The 24617-nt window shown below is 39.9% G+C and overlaps 1 protein-coding gene across 1 annotated transcript in view; it reads left to right on the top strand.

Moving 5' to 3' along the window:
* LOC145415053 (uncharacterized) overlaps positions 1-24617 on the top strand; it is a 680222-nt gene that overhangs the window by 599433 nt on the left and 56172 nt on the right.

Below are 24617 nucleotides of genomic sequence, written 5' to 3' on the forward strand. Positions count from 1 at the left end.
CCATTCTGTTAAATAGTATTCATTTTATTCATAAAAACATGGAAAAATAAACTATAGGACTAAATCATGAGCATTTATTGGTGGACTGGCGGTGGCTCAATCGGTAGAGAGTTGTCCTGCAGTCCTGATGGACCCGGGTCCAAATCCCGCTGAGGCAGGGAACAGTTTTAAGGATTTGAATTTCATAAAATCAGACTTTACTGACCTACCAGAAAGCCCACCGACATGATTTAAAAATACCTCCGCTAATACCAATGCACCAGTCCTGTATGAGACAGTCCTAGCATGTATTCAGTATGGCCAATGGGTGTTAGCGCCAAAGTGGTGACATGTAGAGGTGTGCGGTACGTAGGAGGACTACTGGGCCTTGAGAGCAGGCTGTGAAGCCTATGCCCAGAGTCGGTCACATTAAAAAAAAAAAAAAAAAAAAAAAAAAAAAAAGGAACTGATGATTTGGGAAGAAGTGTTCTGGAGTAGAGTTATCACGAGTTCACAACACTCACTGACTGCTATCACTTCACTCATCACTCGCCACTCAGCTGTTTTGCAAGTACTACTGTAAATATGTAGGGATTGCGGGTACAGCAATTTCGTCAAAGAAAAAAAAAAGTTCAATTCTGTTAGCAAGAGTTTATCTTTTCTGCCACTGCAAATATACATTCTAAATTGTGTCATCTTAGAACGCATTTGCATTGTCTTCAAGTGTGTTCTAAGATGCCATCTTCGAACGCAATATGCATTGGCATCAAATGCATTTCAAAATGATATCATCTTAGAATGCATTTGCATTGGCATTGTCATCAAATGTGTTCCAAATTTGTCATCTTAGAACACATCTGCATTGTCATCAGATGCATTCTCAGGTGATGTCGTCTTAAATCATATTTGCATTGGCATCAAATATGTTTTAAGATTGTCATCTTAGAACCCATTTGCAGTCATCAAATGTGTTCTAAGATGATGTCATCTTAGAATGTATTTGCAGTGTCATCAGATGTTTTAAGATGATGTCATATTAGAATGCATAAGCATCGGCATTGCCGTCAAATGCGTTCTAAGATTATGTCAACGTAGAACACATTTGCATTGGCAGAGAAGAAAAACTAGCTGTTAGAAATGAAGCATTTATTTTAGCCTGTTTGACAAAATTACTGTGCTTCCAGTTTCTTTGTATATACTGTATTATCTGGAAACAGCTGAGTGGTGAGTTAGGGATGGTGACGGCAGTCAAGTGAGAAATAAATGGTTAGGCTTAAGCCATGGCACGTGTACACAACTGTGAGCAAGGGAGTCGTATAACTATACTATAGAGCACTTCTTTCCAAATCATCTGTTCACCACTAAATGATCAGTGTTTATTACTTTAGTTAATTTTTCTGTTTGATGAATAAAATACTGTAATGAATGATATTTAAAACAGACTTACCGTGTGCAGTCTGCATTACCGCAAGACACTGCAACCAAGTATGTTGTGTCAGTTGGGTGTGTTTTAGGTTATTTCAATAGAAAGGTGTTAGTGTGGCCCTGGATACGAATGGTATTGTATAAACTGCAATGATATAGTCTGTGTATGAGTTTATACAATAATGTCAGATACCCGTGAAAAATCAGTAACCGGGAAGGTAAATTCTCCAAGCTTCTTGGTTAACTGGGATTGTACTGTACATCATTTAATCCTGTGTTGTTCCATGAGGAGTGTAGTACAGGTACTCTGGTGCTAGGCAAGTTGATCCTGACATTGAAGATGAGTGACCAGCCTTACTCATCCCTGAGTGGCATTACGTGACCAGTAAATCCCAACCACCCTTTGGATATAAACCTACACAGTCTCAGTCCAGCTGGAGTTCCTTAATTACCCACTAAACCACTAGGCACCTTGGTTTGGTTATATGGTTACCACCCAGTGTAGTAATTGGTTTCCTGGTGTACAAGAAACCATTTGGCTTGTCAACCAGTGTACAATCACCCGTAGACAGAAGGAAGAGGAAAGAAAGAAGAAAAGAAAGAAGAGGAAGGCAGGAAAGAAGAAAGGAAGAAAGGAAAGGGTAATCACTGGAGAGCAGCACTACAGTACATTGAGTGAGTGGATGGTTTGCTTCTTAATAGTGCAATATATTACTTACCTGCAGTCATTATATACTGTATATTAAGCTTACCGGACATCAGCTTTAGTATGAAATGTATCAGGCAACACTATGATAGATAAACATTAGATGATGGTGACAGTGTACAGCACACTGCAGGACTTAAAGGTTCACATAGTGTTTCAGAGCTTATGACAACCCCTAGGTTTTGAGAGTAGAAATTTAACCTTCCGTTTTCACCATGCGCTTCATTGCCTCCCCAAATACGAGTATCTTTCCATCCTCTGCATTTCTTGTACCATATGTGCATCCCTGCACACCTGTTCATATTGTTGATCTGCTGCACACCCATGACCATTTAAATCCCCATGCAAAACTATAATCTCATCATCCTCCATATCACCAACCACAGAAATCAAGTCATTCCAAAATCATTGTTATCATCATCCAAGCCTACCTGTAGAACATATATTGATATAACTATCACCATGAATTTACCAACCACTGTTTTCACTTCTATAATCCTGTCACTTACTCTCATTACATTCATGACACATTCCACCCATTTTCACCTTGACCAGCATGCCCACACCTCTCACTTTCTGCCATCAAAATGCATCATCAGCAAACAAGCAAGTTACAAGACTTCATTAATCCCTAAACTGCAACGTTCCATTTAAAAGGTCAGAGCAACAGGCTTCAACGTTCCTTTTAAAATCTACGAATTGATTTCAAAAGTTGCCCCCTGTATTTTGGCGTTGAGTAGTTTATATATTCATCTGCCCATGTATGGGGTTGTCATTTCATCCTTTTAGCATCATCCACACTGCATCATGCAACCACATGAGCCCAGTTTGCTTCAGGAAGTTGTGGCATCTCCAGGTGGCCCGTCTCGTTCTCCCCACCCCTCGGCATTGCTTGGTGTTGCCAAGTAAAGAGGTGCTAGAGGTCGTATTCCACAGAAAAGGAAACATGCTCCCATTAGTGACAGCGATTCTAGTGATTCTAGTGTGGAATATGCTGTAGAATCTTAGAAAAAACAAGCCAGCACACCACACTACAAGTGATGCCAACCCACCTATGTTACACTGTCAAAATTTCCTGGGCTTTTATTTGGACCTGATGAAAGTGACCGAGAATATAGTGAACTTAGTGAGGATGATACTGACAAAGATGTGAGTGAGGGAAATGAAGATTTGGCATGGAATCTTCCTAGTGCAGGGGAGGAAAGCGAGACAGAGGGAGGTAGCACAGCCATGACTCACACTCACGAGACAACACTCGCTCCCTCGCACCACCACACACAACCCCAAACCACCACAACCTCATCTTCCTCTATATGTAGACAGCCAAGACAAACTAAATGATGGTTGTACCAGGAAGCACCAGCATCATCATCATCGCCCGAGCCAACACCAGGATCTTACGAGGAAGATTAACCACCACCACCCAGCTCACCCACTGCCGCCCCACGACCATCACCACCACCACTTGTTGCTGCCACTTCACCCACATTTCCGTGGACTGAGGGAAGTGATTTTGTGCCTGTTTTGCCTCAGTTTGATGTAAGCACCGCTGAGGTTATCAACGAGTGGCTACACTCTCTAGATGCCCTAGAGGTTGATTATTTTGAAGCATTTTATAAGTGATGATGTGACCAACCTAATTTGTGAACAGACAGATCTTTATTACAAGATTTTGATGCAGCACCATGTTTTCAGCCCCAGGTCACGTGTAAACAGGTGGACAGATGTTGTGAAGGCAGAACTAATGTTGTTCTTGGCATTGCTTATGCTGATACCACGCTGTAAAAAACAAGCGCTGAATGACTACTGGCGAAATGATGCCCTCACACCTACCCCTGTCTTCGGCAAATATAAGCCACGCAATCAGTTCTTGGTGCTGCCAAGATTCTTGCACTTCGTCAACAACAGGCATCCCTTCAAGACAGACCGTCTCTGGAAAACTTTGCCCCTTTTCAGAAAATTGTTATCGACAAATCCCTTGTACTGTTTAGAGGGCAACTTGTCTTCAAACAGTACATTCCATCTAAGTGGCACCACTTTGAGATAAAGTTATTTGTGATGTGTGACTGTCACACAGGGTATGTCCTGGACATGCTAATCTACACGGCCACAGACATTGACGCACCACACAGTGATCTTTTTGAGGTGTCAGGAGTAGCCGTCAAGAAGATGATGGACAGGTACCTCAGCCAAGGACATATCCTTTATACCGATAACTGGTATATGAGCCTTCCTTGGCACAATTCCAGCTCTCAAACGGCACTGGCTCCTGTGAACAGTTCGCAGGAACCATAAGTTTATGCCATGGTTCACACATGATGCACGACGAGGAAGTCTACAGCTCTTGAAGTCGAACAACATTCTGGCAGTTGTGTGGCATGACAACAGAGATGTCACTGTTTTGACCACTGTACACTAGGGGAAAATGGTCAACAGTGACAAAGTGGACTACTATACTGGCAAGAAAATTAAGAAGCCTGATGCAGTCCTGGATTACAACCTGAACATGAACTTGGTTGACAAGTGTGGTATGCAATTGTGTAATGTGGAGTGCATCAGGAAGTCAGTACGGTGGTACATCAAGCTCTTCCTGCACCTGATTGTTGTCATTCTTCTGAATGCATACAACTCATACCTTTTTCATTCCCAGAAGAAACTGAAGTTTTGGGAATTCTCCTATAATGTGGTGTTTCAGCTGCTGGGAAAGTATGGGACTCTGCAGGCTTTTGAAAGAGGACAGAGTTATGCTGTTCTGCCTGATAGACTGACTGCCCTACTACCTGGCATCGATAACAGCAGCAGAAGCAGTGAAAAGGCAACAGATTTTATGCCATTCTGCATTCACACAACCAGGCATGAGCAAGTGAGACAAAAAGTGATGACATGGTGCAAAGTGTCAGGTTGACTTGTGTGTAGGGGACTGCCACCTTGACTCTAACACACTCGTCTACTTCTAACCCTTCTAGAAAAGTGACTGAACAAATGTTAATAAGTGATAGAAAATAAGTTTAAATTACTAAAATATAAGAAAAATGAAAGTGTCTGATGTAAGCTATTTAAATATCTTTCATTGAGTTTAACATTATTTACTGTTACTGAGTAGTTTTTCACGGTTTAGTATCACATTATTTTATTTTATGTTTGCATAATAATGATTTTAAAGTGCTAAGTGAACCATTTAAGATAATGCAAAGAAGGTGATGTGTACTGTATAGTGGTACATGGTCGGGAAATTAAATGTGGTGAGCGGTGGCATGGGTAGTGGTGGGTGATGGACAGCTACAGCAATGTAAAAAAACACCGAAAATGGCATTGCTTCCACCTCTCTCTACGGCAGCGTAGGAACGTCCAACCATTCACTGATGTGCCCATAGGTAAGAAGAAAGGTTTCACTTGTGCATGTTTTATTATATTTATCATGTGGAATAATGTGAAAATTATTGCATTAAAATGGGTAATTTTTGTGTTGATTGCCACACCAGGGGTATCGCTCTCACAAAGTAGCTTCAGCCAAGGGGTTAAATGCCATTTAGCGTCAGTTTTGCTCTTATACCCACTGTCCTCACTTTCATTTCATTGACTACTACATCCCCATATTCAGTTAACAGCCAAGGTGACATAACACATCCCTGACTTACATCTGTCCCACCTTTACGCATGTGGTACTACCCTCTTACAAGGATTTAGTGCCTTCAGCAGAGTTCTTGTTTCACCATGTAGGCCTATCACATTCCATAGTTCTTCCCAATCCACTCTAATATAAGCCTTCTCCAAGTCCATAAATGCAGCACACAGCCTCCTATTCTTTGCAGTGTACTTTTCTATTAAAGACCACTTTTTTTTTTTTTTTTTTTTTTTTTTTTTTTTTTGCAATGGCTTCAGGGCTTATTCCAAAGTCCCAGTAGTCCTCCTTGGGGCCCAGTAGTCCTCCTACATCTCCACATGTCACCACTTCAGGCTAACACCCACCATCCTTATTCAATACATGCTAGGGGTGTCTCATACAGGACTGGTGTACTGGTATTAGTGGGGGTACCTTTATGAAATGTCGGTGGGTCATGTGATAGATCAGAAAAGTCTGCTTTTAATGCAATTCAAATCCTTAAACTGTTCCCTGCCCCAGCTGGGATTCGAACCTGGGTCCATTAGGACTACAGGCCGCCTGTCCACCGATTCTGCCATGGCCTTCCCCTAAATATCTGGTCTATGCATCCCTTACCCTTTCTGAAACCACCCTGTTTTTCACCTTTATTATCATTTGTTGTGCAGTGCACCCTCTTGGTAAGCACCTTATACCATACACCATTCATGGTATCCTCAGTAATCTGATCCATCTGTGATTCTTGCACTCTTTCTTAACTCTTTTTCCTTTATGTAATGGAGCTGTTACTGCCCTTTCTCCAGTCTTCTGGTACTTTATCCCATGCCAGTCTACACATACTGTGCACTATGCTGACAGTCTCATCACCACCATACTTCAGCATTTCTCCACTAATACCATCTACTTCTGGTGCCTTGAGTAGCTTCAGCTTCTTAATTACTGTATTTCCCCTTTGTTAATTGGTCCCTGTTCCTCTAGTCTGCCATGTCCCTTATCCATGCCCCAACAAGTAACAGCAGCATCTCTCGTTTTTGCCAATGCCAGAGAGCTACAATATTCTCCCTGTCTCTGAACTATATTATCCTTATCTTTTAGCACCCAGCCATCATTACACTGAAGTTTATCCCTTACCTCCCTTCACCTTCCTCTGGCTTTCTTAACTGTCTCATAGTACATCTTTTATATTCTTTTACTGGTCACTTACCTTTCTTCTATACTCATCATCCACACATTGTCTTTTATCATCTGTGAAACTCAGTTTTAATCTCCTGTACAGTAAAACCACTCTCTCAAAGTTCTTTGACCTGAACTTTTGCAAAATCGACTGCCTTGACCCTCCCAAACAGCCTGCGGTATAAATTAAATGAAGGGTCAGTTTAGCAAGGAGACACAAAGGCTGACCAAGCGACCACACTTTTCTGCACTCTCTTTTCCTTTATGCGGTGGAACTCTTATAGATTTTTTCCATTCCTCTTAAACTTTCCCTATCTCCCATGCCAGTCTGCACTCATTGTGCATTACAGTGCCTCACCACCACGTTACTTTAACATTTCTCATTAATGCCATCCACTCCTGGTACCAAAACTATCTTCAGCTTACTAAATGCTGTAAAGATTCATCTTAGCAAATTGGTTCCTGTTCCAGTGGTCTGCAACCTCCCTTACCCATGGCTCAACAAATAACAACTTCTCTCTTATCTGTCACTACCAGAAAGCTGAGATATTCTTTGCATTTCTTAATTACAGTAATTCCTTGGTTATCACATATATGAGGAGCTACCCAAAAGTTCCCAAAGTTGACTAAAGAATGAAAAAAACTTACGTCAAGTCCTAATCACCACTCTCCCGGTCAAAGTAGTCTCTTTGGGCATGCAGACTTTGATCCAAGTGCTACTCCCATGATTGGAATGTGTTCCGGAAGTTCTTGAGCTTCAGCTTGTTTAGAACCCACTGTGATTCCTCTTGGATCTCCTCATTGGTGTCGGATCTGAGCCCTTGCAGCTAGATTTTCCTTTTCAGACAGAAAAAAAAAATCACAGGGGGGCCAAATCTTGTGAATACAGGGGTCCTCCATGTTTTTATGCCCAAAACTGCAGAACAACAAGGGCTGTGTGCACGGATGCATTGTCCTGGTGAAGCATCCATTTCTTGTGTGTGCCACATGTCTGGATGTTTTTGCCACACCTCCTTCCAGAGCCATCTCAAAACGTCACAGTAGAACTTTGCATTGACAGTATGTCCTTGAGGAATGAATTCCTTATGAACAGTACCCTCCATGTCAAAGAAAGTGATGAGCATTAACTTCACATTGCTCTTGCCCTGACCTGCCTTCTTTGGTTAGGGTGAATCTGGGCTCTTCCACTGCGATGATTGTTGTTTGGTTTCCGGGTACACAGAAAGCTATCTTTCATCATCAGTAAAGACACTTGAGAGGAAGTTAGTGTCATTTCTGGCCATTCCTTGAGCTCCATGCGGACCTCCACACAATGCTGCTTTTGCTCATCAGTTAGGAGCCTTGAGACAAGCTTGGCAGTGATATGTTTCATGTCAAGGTCACCAGAAAAAATTGTGTTGGCAGGTTCCATATGATAGGCCAACAGTGTAACAAACGTCATGGATTTCCTTCTAAGATCTTTGAGGATGGATGCACAAACTTTGTCCACACTGTCAGAAGTTGAACTGGTGGAAGGGTGACCAGAGCGTGCATCATCACCTGTTGACATTCGTCCATTTTTAAAATGCTTAAACCAGTTGTAGGTTTGTTTAACCCCCAAAGCATTGTCACCAAATGCTTTTTTAAACATTTTATGAATTTCTGCTGCATTCTTTGCAAGTGTCACACAAAACTTCATGCACATATGTTGCTGTTTCATATCCTCCATTTTTGAGATCACAAAATTCACAAACTAACCCAAACACAATGATAAAAGCACACATGCAGCAAATGCATCCACCCTCCACAACGCCACTTTGAAGACTAACAAACATAGGGTGTGTGCACTGTCATCTAGCATCCACACACCATACAATAAGTGGTTTCTGCCTTGCTTTAAAATTTCCATGACTTTTGGGTAGCACCTTGTAATTGGTACTGAACTTAGTGTGTGATTACGAAATTGCTCAATAACGAAAGCACAGGACCTATGGGATTTATCCTAATTTTTACCAGTCATCCCAATAATAAACCCAAATTTTCCCTTTTGCAACAGTTTGTACCCACTAAATACATACATACAGTAAAACCTCACTACAGCGGATAAATTGGGGCGCATACCATTCCGAAAAAAGCAAAAGTCCTATAAAAACAACATCTGGACTTCCACCTGCTAACCCGGACTTTTTCCGATATACATATCGAAGCAATTTTTCCCAAAGATACTGAAGAAAAGCCAGAGATGTGTTCCAGGCCCAAACCCAAACTCTCATATGCTGTACCTTACTCAATCAACAGAGACTGACAAAGACACATCAAAGGTAATATTATTATCCCCATAAACACTATTGCTAAAAATGAGACAGCAAACATCACATGCAGGTAGGTGAGGTGGTGGGAGGGTAACTGACAGGCTACAGCCAGGCAGGCGGTAGCGAGCTACGTGGGGGCGGGGGAGGGCTGGGGGACAGGAGGAAGACAAGCATGGGTGGGGGAGGGGGAGGGTTACGAACAGGAGTGGGGGAGGGCAGGGAGGGAGACAAATGGAAATGAGGAAGGGCAGGGAGGGAAATAAGTGTGGTTGAGGGAGGGTGGGGGAAAGGGAAGGGCAGGGGGGATGAACAGGAGTGAGGAAGGGTGAGAGGACATGGAGGAAGGCAAGAAAGACAAACTGTCCAACTACCCTCTCCCCCCACCCTGTCTCACTTGTTCACTCACTCACTCTCACTCGCTCACTCACTCATTCTCTCTCTCTCTCTCTCTCTCTCTCTCTCTCTCACACACACACACACACACACACACATTATTAAGAGGAAAAGAAATAATAAGTTTAAATAAGACTGGTTCAAACAGAACAAAGAACTACGATGCATTGAACCAGCTGGGTTTGTTTATACTACAGCAACACGGGGAAAGTGTACATACTCTGTAAGTACATACTCTGTTCATTTAGTATTACAAAATGGATACATACTTCAGTAAAACAAATTTGGAAAAGAAAAGGGATAAAAGTAAAAAGCAAAATGATGATTTCTACCAAGAACTGGTTGAAGTGGAGACTCACAATAGACTGGTTGAACGTGTACACAAACTAGAAATGGCTTTCAAAAATGAAATTGATGAAATAAAGAAGTAAATGCACTTGCAAAAGGAAGAGATAGAAAAACTAGGAAGGGAGGCCAATAAGAAAGACACAACCATCAGTGAACTAACAGTGGAATTGAGTACGCTTAGGAAGAAAGTGAGTGAAATAGCAAGTACAGTATTCAATCACGAGAGTGTTATGGAAGAGTTAAAAAATGACACAGAGACAATTAGACAAGCAAGCAGTCTTATGGACCAGAGCAGTGATATTGAGGAGAAGATAACACAGGTGAATGAAGCTGTGCAAAGCTACAAAAATGATGTAGAAACCACGTATGCTGAAATGGTGAAAGCAAAGAAAGACTTAGAAACAAGGGTGGAGGAAAAAAGCATTAAAAAGAAAGTGAAAAGAATAATCCAAAACAATCCAAAGTTAGTCAGAGATTCAGTAGAAATAAATAAATAAATAGTAATCACTGGTATAGAAGAGGAAGAAATTAAAAACAAGATCACTAGAGACAAAAAGGAGATGGCAAATGTAATGAGCTTACTGAAAGAAGTATCAGAGGAAATCTGTAGTAAAGACATAGAGGAACACAAAAGGTTAGAGAAATACGAGAAAAGCAAGACAAGACCTCTAAAGGTGACTTTCCAGAGTGTAAACACTGTGGAAGAGATACTAAAAAATGCAAAGAATCTTATGGAAAAAGAGGAGTTCAAAAATGTATGGATAAAAGGATGCCTAACACAAGAGGAACTGGAATTACTGAAAGAGAAAAGGGAGGAAGCAAAAACAAAAAATGAGGGAAGATCAGAAGAGGAGAAGAAGAAATTTTTTTCCAAAGTAATAGGATTGCAGGTACGAAAGTGGTACACAAACAGGATGGAATAAAAAGGAGGAAGGTAGTAGAACCATGTCATGACAAGTATATAAACAAGATGATAAAGTTGATGTACTCAAATGTGGATGGAATGGTATCTAAATTACTAGAGATGAATGATTATGTCAGAGAAAATGAACCACAAATAATATGCCTAACTGAGACAAAATTAACACCAAAGATATCCAATGACATACTAAACTTAGAGGAGTACAATACAGTATATGGAGAAGAGACAGAAATTTAAAAAAAGAAGGAGGAATTATAATATTAACTAAGAAAAATCTAAAAGTCAAGGAAATAAACCTAGATACATTATACCATCACAAGTAGAACTGATTGCAGTAGAGATCGACACATCTGAAGGTAAAGTAATTAGCCAATTTGTACATGCCACCCAGATCAAACACATGGGAAAGAGACGAATATGAGGACCTGGCAGAGAGTACAATTCAGAGTATAAGATCATTGCTACATAAAATGGAAGAGAAATCGGAAAGAATTATACTAACTGGGGACTTCAATACAAATATAAATTGGAATACTCTAGATACAAATAGCCAAGAAAGCTGTTGGGACCAAAAGCTCCTGGATCTCGTACAAGAGTTTTTCTTAACGCAACATGTGAGGGAAACCACCAGAAAAAGAGGACTTGATGTACCTTCAGTGCTAGATCTAATATTTACTAGGCAAGAAAATGATATTGACAGTTTAATATATCACCCTCCACTTGGCAAAAGCTATCATGCAGTACTAAATTATAACTTCAGGATAGCATATGACATAGTAAACTGCAATGACAGTTACAAAAAGAGCCTAAACTATAAAAAGGGAAATTATCAAGACCTAAAGAAGTATTTCTTAGAAGTTGATTGGGAAAATGAGCTTAGAGGACAAGATTTAAATGCTGTATATAGAAAATTTTGTGAATTTTATGAAATAGGAGTCCAGAAGTACATTCCACAGCACAAAGAAGCAGATAAGAAAATACAGAAATGGTTCAATACAGAATGTAAAAAATCAAAAGAAAGAAGAGATTTGTTGTGGAATAGATACAGAAGACACAATAGTGAAAGGGCGTATACTAATTACAAACAGGCAAGAAACGACTATACAAGAATAAGGAGGGAAGCCCAAAAACAGTTTGAGGAGGATGTAATAAATAAAAGTAGTGATCAACCAAAGCTGTTTTACAGCTATATCAGAAGCAAAACCAAAGTAAAAGATATAATACAATCCATTACGGACGAGGGAATCACTTATACACAAGAGAAAGATATTTGTGAAGCACTAAATAAGAATTTCCAATTAGTTTTTACAGAAGGAAAAAATTTTGAGAGGGACTATGTGGAACACGCATGTCCACACATACTACCAGATATACAAATAGCAGAAAAAGTAATACAGGAGGAGTTAAGTAGATTAGACAGAGGAAAAGCAAGTGGTCCTGATGAAATTTCATGTTGGGTATTACGAGAATGTGCAAAGGAGTTAAGTAAACCATTATTTTTAATTTTCAAGAAATCCTTGAGTCAAGGGAAACTACCTGATATTTGGAAAAAAGCAAATATAGTCCCCTTATTCAAGAAAGGAAATAGACAAAATCCTCTCAACTACCGACCAGTATCACTGACCAGTGTTGTAAGCAAGGTATTAGAAAAACTTATAAGAAAAGCTTGGGTAAATCATCTAGAAGAACACAGTATGATAACAGAAAGACAGTTTGGTTTCAGAAAAGGAGAATCATGTGTTACTAATCTGTTGAGCTACTATGACAGAGTAACAAACACAATACAGGAAAGGGAAGGATGGGTGGACAGTATCTATTTAGATTTCAAGAAAGCTTTTGACACAGTACCACACCAAAGACTTTTATGGAAACTGTACCATTAAGGAGGAATTCGAAGCAAACTGTTTTGTTGGATACAAGACTTTCTCATAAAAAGAGAAATGAGAACAGTACTAAGAGGAAATTACTCATCATGGAAAGAAGTGACTAGTGGAGTACCACAGGGTTCGGTGCTGGCACCAATCTTGTTTTTAGTGTACATAAATGATATAAACAGTAACACTGGAAATGAGAGCTATCTGAATAGGTTTGCAGATGATGCAAAAATACAAAGGAGAATTACTAGCACAGACTCTTGTAGGGAGCTACAAGAAGAATTGAATAAACTTCATGAATGGAGTAGTACATGGCAAATGGAATTCAATGTGGACAAGTGTCATGTAATCAAGTTTGGTAAAAGTGGAAAAAGACCTGATTGGGATTATAAGTTAGGAAATAAAACCCTATACACATCAGAAAGAGAGAAAGACCTAGGTGTGATTATCAATAACAGACTATCTCCGGCTGACCACATCAGCGAGAAGGTACGGAACATGTATACACTGCTTGCAAATATGAGAATAGCATTCACATACATAAATGAAGACATGCTAAGAAGGATAATAATATCATTCATTAGATCAACCCTGGAATATGCATCAGTAGTCTGGAGTCCTCATCTCAAAAAGCATATAGACAAGATTGAAAAAGTTCAAAGGGCCGCTACAAGATGGATACCAAGCTTAAGGGACCTAAGCTACGAAGAAAGACTAAATAAACTGAATCTACCAACACTACAAGAGAGAAGGAAATGAGGTGACATGATAATGCTATATAAGTGCATATCAGGAAAGGAGAAAATAGACATAAATGATTACTTAACATATGGAGAAGCATCAGCAAGAGGACTCTGCAAAACACTGCATAAGAAGAGAGGTGATAAAGATGTAAGGAAATTCAGTTTCCCAAAGAGAGCAATTGATCAATGGAATGCACTACCGAATGAAATAGTGTGTGCCAAAACAATTCACAAATTTAAGGATATGTACGATAAATATGGTTTAAGACACGGGACAGTACGAGCTTGACTCATTCCTGTAAAGATACAATTAGGTAAGAACAATTAGGTAAGAACACACACACACACACACACACACACACACACACACACACACACACACACACACACACACACACACACACACACACACACACACACACACGCACACACACACGAGAAAAGCAAGACAAGACCTCTAAAGGTGACTTTCCAGAGTGTAAACACTGTGGAAGAGATACTAAAAAATGCAAAGAATCTTATGGAATAAGAGGATTTCAAAAATGTATGGATAAAAAGATGCCTAACACAAGAGGAACTGGAATTACTGAAAGAGAAAAGGGAGGAAGCAAAAACAAAAAATGAGGGAAGATCAGAAGAGGAGAAGAAGAAATTTTTTTACGAAGTAATAGGATTGCAGGTACGAAAGTGGTACACAAACAGGATGGAATAAAAAGGAGGAAGGTAGTAGAACCATGTCATGACAAGTATATAAACAAGATGATAAAGTTGATGTACTCAAATGTGGATGGAATGGTATCTAAATTACTAGAGATGAATGATTATGTCAGAGAAAATGAACCACAAATAATATGCCTAACTGAAACAAAATTAACACCAAGGATATCCAATGACATACTAAACTTAGAGGAATACAGTATATGGAAAAGAGACAGAAATTTAAAAAAAGGAGGAGGAATTATAATATTAACTAAGAAAAATCTAAAAGTCAATGAAATAAACCTAGATATACCATCACAAGTAGAACGGATCGCAGTAGAGATCGACACATCTGAGGGTAAAGTAATTGTAGCCAATTTGTACATGCCACCCAGATCAAACACATGGGAAAGAGACGAATATGAGGATCTGGCAGTGAGTACAATTCAGAGTATAAGATCATTGCTACATAAAATGGAAGAGAAATCGGAAAGAATTATACTAACTGGGGACTTCAATACAAATATAAATTGGAATACTCTAGATATAAATAGCCAAGAAAGCTGTTGGGACCAAAAGCTCCTGGATCTCGTACAAGAGTTTTTCTTAACGCAACATGTGAGGGAAACCACCAGAAAAAGAGGACTAGATGTACCTTCAGTGCTAGATCTAATATTTACTAGGCAAGAAAATGATATTGACAGTTTAATATATCACCCGCCACTCGGCAAAAGCGATTATGCAGTACTAAATTATAACTTCAGGATAGCATATGACATAGTAAACAGCAATTACAGTTACAAAAAGAGCCTAAACTATAAAAAGGGAAATTATCAAGACCTAAAGAAGTATTTCTTAGAAGTTGATTGGGAAAATGAGCTTAGAGGACAAGATTTAAATGCTGTATATAAAAAATTTTGTGAATTTTATGAAATAGGAGTCCAGAAGTACATCCCACAGCACAAAGAAGCAGATAAGAAAATACAGAAATGGTTCAATACAGAATGTAAAAAATCAAAAGAAAGAAGAGATTTGTTGTGGAATAGATACAGAAGACCCAATAGTGAAAGGGCGTATACTAATTACAAACAGGCAAGAAACGACTATACAAGAATAAGGAGGGAAGCCCAAAAACAGTTTGAGGAGGATATAATAAATAAATGTAGTGACCAACCAAAGCTGTTTTACAGCTATATCAGAAGCAAAACCAAAGTAAAAGATATAATACAATCCATTACGGACGAGGGAATCACTTATACACAAGAGAAAGATATTTGTGAAGCACTAAATAAGAATTTCCAATTAGTTTTTACAGAAGAAAAAAATTTTGAGAGGGACTATGTGGAACACGCATGTCCACACATACTACCAGATATACAAATAGCAGAAAAAGTAATACAGGAGGAGTTAAGTAGATTAGACAGAGGAAAAGCAAGTGGTCCTGATGAAATTTCATGTTGGGTATTACGAGAATGTGCAAAGGAGTTAAGTAAACCATTATTTTTAATTTTCAAGAAATCCTTGAGTCCAGGTAAACTACCTGATATTTGGAAAAAAGCAAATATTGTCCCCTTATTCAAGAAAGGAAATAGACAAAATCCACTCAACTACCGACCAGTATCACTGGCCAGTGTTGTAAGCAAGGTATTAGAAAAACTTATAAGAAAAGCTTGGGTAAATCATCTAGAAGAACACAGTATGATAACAGAAAGACAGTTTGGTTTCAGAAAAGGAGAATCATGTGTTACTAATCTGTTGAGCTACTATGACAGAGTAACAAACACAATACAGGAAAGGGAAGGATGGGTGGACAGGATCTATTTAGATTTCAAGAAAGCTTTTGACACAGTACCACACCAAAGACTTTTATGGAAACTGTACCATCAAGGAGGAATTCGAGGCAAACTTTTTTGTTGGATGCAAGACTTTCTCATAAAAAGAGAAATGAGGACAGTACTAAGAGGAAACTACTCATCATGGAAAGAAGTGACTAGTGGAGTACCACAAGGTTCAGTGCTGGCACCAATCATGTTTTTAGTGTATATAAATGATATAAACAGTAACACTGGAAATGAGAGCTATCTGAATATGTTTGCAGATGATGAAAAATACAAAGGAGAATTAATAACACAGACTCTTGTAGGGAGCTACAAGAAGAATTAAATAAACTTCATGAATGGAGTAGTACATGGCAAATGGAATTCAATGTGGACAAGTGTCATGTAATCAAGTTTGGTAAAAGTGGAAAAAGACCTGATTGGGATTATAAGTTAGGAAATAAAACCCTATACACATCAGAAAGAGAGAAAGACCTAGGTGTGATTATCAATAACAGACTATCTCCGGCTGACCACATCAGCGAGAAGGTACGGAACATGTATACACTGCTTGCAAATATGAGAATAGCATTCACATACATAAATGAAGACATGCTAAAAAGAATAATAACATCATTCATTAGACCAACCCTGGAATATGCATCAGTAGTCTGGAGTCCTCATCTCAAAAAGCATATAGACAAGATTGAAAAAGTTCAAAGGGCCGCTACAAGATGGATACCAAGCTTAAGGGACCTAAGCTACGAAGAAAGACTGAAAAAGTTCAAAGGGCCGCTACAAGATGGATACCAAGCTTAAGGGACCTAAGCTACGAAGAAAGACTAAATAAACTGAATCTACCAACACTACAGGAGAGAAGGAAAAGAGGTGACATGGTAATGCTATATAAGTGCATGTCAGGAAAGGAGAAAATAGACATAAATGATTACTTAACATATGGAGCAGCATCAGCAAGAGGACACTGCAAAAAACTGCATAAGAAGAAAGGTGATATAGACGTAATGAAATTCAGTTTCCCAAACAGAGCAATTGATCAATGGAATGCACTGCCGAATGAAATAGTGTGTGCCAAAACAATTCACAAATTTAAGGATATGTACGATAAATATGGTTTAAGACACGGGACAGTACGAGCTTGACTCATTCCTGTAAAGATACAATTAGGTAAGGTAAGAACACACGGATAAAATTCACAGTTTAATCATGTGTTTTCTGGAAGAGGGGGAAGTGCCACAAGAATGGAAGAGGGCAAATGTGGTACCAATTTACAAGGGAGGAAACAGGGAGGAACCTCTGAGTTATAGACCAGTGTCTCCAACCAACATGGTCACAAAATTGTGTGAGAGAATCCTGAAAGACAGATGGATAAAATATCTAGAAGAGATGAATATTTTGGCTGAATGTCAGTTTGGATTCAGAAGTGGAAGGTCATGTGTTTCCAACTTGTTGAGCTTTTACTCAAGAGCGATTGACGTGGTACAGGAGAGAGATGGTTGGGTGGATTGTGTGTACTTAGAGAAGGCCTTCGACAAGGCACCTCATAAGAGACTAATGTGGAAACTAGAATATATAGGAGGACTGAAGGGGAACCTCCTGGAATGGATGAGAGACTTTTTGAGAGACAGACAAATGAGGACAGCAATAAAGGATAGGATGTCTGTATGGAGGGAAGTAACAAGTGGAGTCTCTCAAAGCTCGGTGTTGGCGCTAGTAATGTTCCTGATTTATGTAAATGATATGGTAGATGGAGTGAACAGTTATGCAAGTCTGTTTGCTGATGATGTAAAGATCTTGAGGAAGGTACATGTTGAGGAGGATTGTAAAATGCTGCAGGAGGATCTGGATAGGATACATGATTGGAGCCGGATGTGGGAAATGAAATTTAATGTAAAGAAATGTAAAATATTGGAAATGGGTAAAATTACCAGGAGACTATCACTGAATTATTTGTTGGGTAATGAATTATTCACAAAAAGGAGAGAAGAGAAAGATTTGGGAGTTCTGGTCCGATAGTTTGTCACCTGAAAAACACATTAACAAGATAGCTAGAGAGACATATAAACTCTTGACTAACATAAGAGTAGCATTTCATTATACGGATGAGATGATGAAAAAATTAAAAGTGGCCATGATCCGCCCCAGGTTAGAATACGCAGCAGTAGTGTGATCCCCACACAAAAAGAAAGATATAAACAAGATTGGGAGAATACAAAGAACAGCAACCAAGATGGTCCCCAGTCTGACAGATCTGTCATACAGAGAGAGAGAGGCTGGAAAATCTGGATTTGCCTTCCTTAGAGGAAAGGAGAAAGAGGGGAGACATGATTGCAGTGTTTAGGACCATGATAGGAGTAGATAAAATTAATCGAGAAGATCTGTTTGTATGGAATAAGAGAGCAACAAGAGGACACGGAATGAAATTGAAAAAGTCAAGTTGCTTGAAGGATATCAAGAAGTACAGCTTTCTTTACAGAAGTATAGACTTATGGAATAGCCTGGACAAAGAGATCGTCTAGTCTAAAAACTTCTATCTATCTATCTATTGCCAGACGCCTCAATCCCGTTTGGGGTGGCCACAAACAAATCGCCTCCAAGTCGCTCTGTCCCCTGCCATTTCACTCCCCTGCTCCCAACTCACACCCCCCTCTCTCATATACCTCTCCACCCCATCTCTCCATCTCATCCTCGGCCTCCCCCTCCCTCTTTCCCCCTCCACCTCACTCACATACACTCTCTTCGTCAGTCTTTCACCCTCCATCCTCTCCACATGGCCAAACCACCTCAGTGTGTTCCTCATAACGCTTCCTATCTCATCCACATCAACACCACAACGCTCCTTTATATCCTCATTCGTCAGCCTGTCTCTCCTTGTGACTCCACAGGCTCCTCTTAAATAACTCATTTCCACTGCTCTCACTCTAGACTTGTGTCCTTCCAACAACGTCCAAGCTTCACTTCCGTACGTTAGAGTTGGTATCACAATACTGTCATGTAGTAACTTTTTCACTTCCATGCTCACTTCCCTGTTTCTTATCACTGCTTTCAAAGAACCAGCAACCTTTCTACCCTGCTGTACCCTTTCAAGCACTTCACCCTCCAAACCTCCATCCTTACTCATCACACTACCCAAGTACTTAAACGTACTCACATTTTCCAATTCCTCACCATCCAACCTCGCTGTACATTCACTGACTTCACCTATCTCAAAGACCATCACTTTACTCTTCCCTACATTCACCTTTAGATTCCGTTTCTTACACACTCTCCCAAACTCATCCACCAAGCCTTGCAGCTCCCCTTCGTCTTCACTCAACACTTAAACGAGTTTAAAGCTAAATTTGACTACTGAGAAACAGCGACGGGAACCCACGAGTATAACACAGTTAGGTATATTAGGTAAATACATAAATATGTGGAACAACTTAGACGAAAAGGTGGTGCAGGAGAAAAACATTCATGTGTGTAAAAGTAGACTAGATAAATGTGGATATGGAGTCAGGACAACACGAGCATTGCTCAATTCTTGTACACTACAAATAGGTAAATATACACACACACACACACACACACACACACACACACACACACAGATGAGCTTTAGAGGCAAGGAAGATACAGCTTTGGGAAAGCAGACTTTACAGGATTGAGGAAATTTTTCATAAATGCGGATTGGAGAAAATTCAGAGAAACAAGAGAGATACAGAGGAAGTGGGATATTTTTCTAGACCTATAGAATTCGGGAGTGGAAAAATATGTGCCAAGAGTAAGTGGGAAAGAAAACAGGAAGAAGGATAGGTTTAACAGAAGGTGTATGACAGCAAAACGAGAGAGGGACATGACGTGGAACAACTGGAGAAGGAGAGGTAATAATTGAACAAAGGAAGAATATAGAAGAACTAGAAATGAATATACAAGCATATGTAGAGAGGAAGAAAGGAACTTTGAAAAAGGTATAATTGACAAACGTAAGGAGGAACCCAAACTTTTTCATAGATTTGTTAACTGCAAATTGAAACAGAAGGAAGGAAGAAAGTGAAAGTAGAAGGAGAGGTCGATAAAGATGCGGCAATGCCAGCTGAAATAATGAACAAATGTTTCCAATTGGTTTTTGCTGAAGAAAGGGATTCTGTGGAGGCGGAGGGAGTGACTAGAAATGTAGTGATAAAAGATATAAAAGTGAAAGTGCAGGAAGTTTATAAATTACTTGAAACTCAAGATGTATGGAAAGCCCCAGGACCAGATGGAACCTCTAATTGGGTACTGAAGGAACGCAGAGAACAACTGGCGGATACGATAAGAGTCACGGTTTGATTATGTGTTCTCTGGAAGAGGAGAAAGTGCCTTGGGAATGGAAGAGGGCCAATGTGGTACCAATTTATAAGGGAGGAAACAAGGAAGAACCCCTGAATTATAAACCAGTGTCCCTGACCAGCATGGTCGCAAAATTGTGCAAGAGAATCCTGAAAGACATGGATAAAATATCTGGAGAAGATGAACATTTTGGTTGAAAGTCAGTTTGGATTCAGAAGTGGAAGGTCGTGTGTTTCCAACTTGTTGGGCTTTTACTCAAGAGCGATTGACGTGCTACAGGAGAAAGACGGTTAGTGGATTGTGTGTTTTTATATTTGGAGAAAGCCTTTGACAAGGTACCCCAGAAACGACTAATGTGGAAATTGGAGCACATAGGAAGACTGAAGGGAAACCTCCAGCAGTGGATGAGAGACTTTTTGAGAGAGACAAATGAGGACAGTAATAAAGTACAGGATGTCTGGATGGAGGGAAGTAACAAGTGGAGTCCCACAGGGCCCGTTCTTAGCGCCAGTAATATTCCTGATTTATGTAAACGATATGGTAGATGTAATGAACAGTTATGCAAGTCTGTTTGCTGAATATGCAAAGATCTTGAAGAGAGCAGAAGTTGAGGAAGAAGGTAAAATGCAGCAGGATGGCATGGATAGGATTTGTGATTGGAGCTGGATGTGGGAATTGAAATTCAACACAAAAAAATGTAAGATATTGGAAATGGGTAAAAGTACCAAAAGGCCATCACCAAATTATTTGATGGGTAATGAACCAGTCACAAAAGCAAGAGAGGAGAAAGACTTGGGAGTGCTGGTTGAGGATAGTTTGTCACCTGAAAATCACATTAACAAGATAGTTAGAGAAATGTACAATCCCCCGACTAACATAAGCATTTCATTACATGGATGAGGAGATAATGAAAAAACTGATAGTGGCCATGATCTGCCCCAGGTTGGAATATACAGCAGTAGTGTGGTCTCAGTACAAAAAGAAGGATATAAACAAGATCGAGAGAATACAAAGAACAGCAACCAAGATGGTCCCTAGCCTGGCAGATCTGTTGTACAGTGAGAAGCTGGAAGAGCTGGATCTGCCTTCCTTAGAAGAAAGGAGAGAGAGGGGTGACATGATTACAGTGGTCAGGGCCATGATGGGAGCAGATAAAATTGACAGAAAAGATCTGTTTGGATTGGATGGGAGAGTAACAAGAGGACATGGAATGAAACTGAAAAAGCTTAGTTGCTTGAAGGATATCAAGAAATGTAGTTTTCCATATAGATGCATAGACCTGTGGAATAGCCTGGACAAAGAGATCATCCAGTCTAAAAACTTAAACGAGTTCAAAGCAAAGTTTGACTTACTGAGAAACAGAGACGGGACCCCTCGAGCATAGCTCATTTCCTGTATATCACAACTAGAGAAATACAACTAGGTAAATACACACATCCCCTCCACCCCCCCTTCTTCTCATCCCATCTCTCCTCCATCCTCTCCATGATCAGTGATTTTTTTTTTTTTTTTTTTTTTTTTTTTTTTTTTTTTTTACGAAAATTATTGGTCACATGGAAATTCCCAAAATACGAGAAGAAAGCTTGTGAAATTATGCATCTAGACATATGTTTGCTCTTGCATGGTGTGGGCAAAATTTTGGGCTATGATGATGGGAAATTATTTGAAGCTGTTTTTACACTTGTACAAGTTTTATCCTCACTGCATTTCTGTAGTTTTATTCATCAGTGTTGTGTGTTTTTATTAGCTTATCTTATAAACACCACTGAAGATAATGGTATACAATTTATACCAATGCAACTAATTTCTGGCGGCAAATTTGGCTTTGAAATTTTTTTGTTTGTGCCCAGGCAGAATCCACTATAGCTGGGATGGGGGAGAAGAGAGGGGATGGAGGGAGGACTGGGAGGGCTGAATACACCACCATATATGCATTCAGATGCACTTGTTTCTAACCTTGGGAGATGGGAAGCACTTAGAAAATACTTTTTTTTTTCTATCTATCTATTGCCAGATGCTTTAATCCCATACAGGGTGGCCACAAACAAATCACCTCCACGTTGCCCTGTCCCCTGCCATTTCACTGCCCTCCTCCCAACTCACACCCCCCTCTCTCATATACCTCTCTGCTCCATCCCTCCAACTCATCCTTGGCCTCCACCTCACTCACATACACTCTCCTTGTCAGTCTCTCACTATCCATCCTCTCCACATGTCCAAACCACCTTAGTGTGTTTCTTCTAATGCTTCCTAATACATCCACACCACAACGCTTCTTCACATCCTCATTTGTCAATCTGTCTCTCCAAGTGACTTCAGAGGCTCCTTTCAAATAACTCATTTCCACTGCTCTCACTCTTGACTTGTGTCCTTCCAATAACGTCCAAGCTTCACTTCCATACGTTAGAGTTGGTATCACAATACTGTCATGTAATAACTTTTTCACATCCAAGCTCACTTCCCTGTTTCTTATTACTGCTTTCAAGGAACCAGCAACCATTCTTCCTTGTTGTACCCTTTCAAGCACTTCACCCTCCAAACCTCCATTCTTACTCATCACACTCCCCAAGTACTTAAATGTACTCACATTTTCCATTTCCTCATGATCCAACCTCACTGTACATTCACTGACTTCACTTCTCTCGAAGACCATAACTTTACCCTTCCCCACATTCACCTTTAGATTCCATTTCTTACACACTCTCCCAAACTCATCCACCAAGCCTTGCAGCTCCTCTTCATCTTCACTTAACAACACAGTATCATGTGCAACCAACAGTACAGGGAGTTTCCAAATTACTGCCCTCTGTCACTAGAGCCACTCCAACATCCACTGCCCTACCTTGTATCTCTTTTATAACCCCATCTATGTACAGATTGAACAACCATTGAGACATGACACATCCCTGTTTCAACCCAACTATCAAATAGAAGAAATCTTTCAGTTCATTAGCCACACGCACTGCAGTCTTAGCACCCTCATATATACTCCTCACAGCATTCACCAACTTCCCATCTACTCCATATATTCTTAATATTTTCCACAATCCTTGTCTATCCACCCTGTCACATGAAGGCCACATACAACTTCTTTCCCTTCTCTAGAAACTTTTCCACTAAAGATCTAAGAATGAATATCTGATCTACACAACCTCCTCCCTTCCTAAAGCCTCCCTGTTGTTCTCCAACTAATTCCTCTGTTATTTCCCTAACTCTGTCAATAGTATCCTATCGTATACTTTTCCTGTTACACTAACAAGACAAATGCCCCTATGATTACCACACACTTCTTTTTCCCCTTTCCCTTTGTACAAGGGAATAATTATACCTGACTTCCAATCCTCTGGGACTCTACCTTCTTCTCAGGCCAATCTGCACATCTTCCACATCCATTCCACTACTATCTCTCCCCCATACTTCAGCATTTCACCACACACTCCATCAAATCCTGGGGCTTTCCCCGTTTTGACCTTCTTCATTGCTTCCACAACTTCCATCCTACTGATTTTTTCCTTCCTTGTCACCTCCCTCCTTATCCCAGCCATTCCCCAGCCACTTATACTATCATTATTTTCATTCTCTATGTTCAACAATTCCTTAAAGTGTTCTCTGCATCTACTCACTTTTTCTCTCTTCTCCACTAGCAATCTACCATTTTTATCTTTTACTGACTTCACTGCCACCCTGTCTAATTCTCTTTACCTCTTTCCAGAACATTTTCTTACGTTCCCTCCACTTTACATTCAAATTCCTTCCAAATTCCTCATCCACTCTCTTCTTACTCTCTCATACTAATATTTTCACATCTTTCTTGCTCTCTACATATAACTCTCTTCTATCTCTCAACTTCTTCCACACCCCTATTTCTCATCCATTCATTATATGCTTTCTTCTTTTGTGCCACAGCCTGTCTCACCTCTGCATTCCACCATGCTGTTCCTTGCACCCCCTTTCATCTTCTCTTCACCCCACACACCACCTCACATGCTGCACATATTTCTTCTGTGAATATCTTGCACACACCTTCCACATCCTCCATCTGCTCCAATCTATATTTACACAATTGCTTCTTCACCTCCCCCTTATATTCTGCCTTTTTCTCATCCTCTTGTAACCTTTCCCCTCTCCTTGCATCTACTCCTTCCTCCCATCCTTCCTTTCTTCTATTTCTCCATTTTACTTAGACCTTGATTCTGACCACCTCCAGCACAAAGTCCACTTCCCCAACCTCTGTATGCTCATGCATCCATTACACATCTTTGCATCCTTTCATCCACACACACATAATCAATCATTGCCTTCCTTTCATTCAGT

The sequence above is a fragment of the Coenobita brevimanus genome, chromosome 101 (genome assembly GCF_032717465.1).
Source record: "Coenobita brevimanus isolate Jiangsu-jjx chromosome 101, ASM3271746v2, whole genome shotgun sequence".
NCBI lineage: Eukaryota > Metazoa > Arthropoda > Malacostraca > Decapoda > Coenobitidae > Coenobita > Coenobita brevimanus.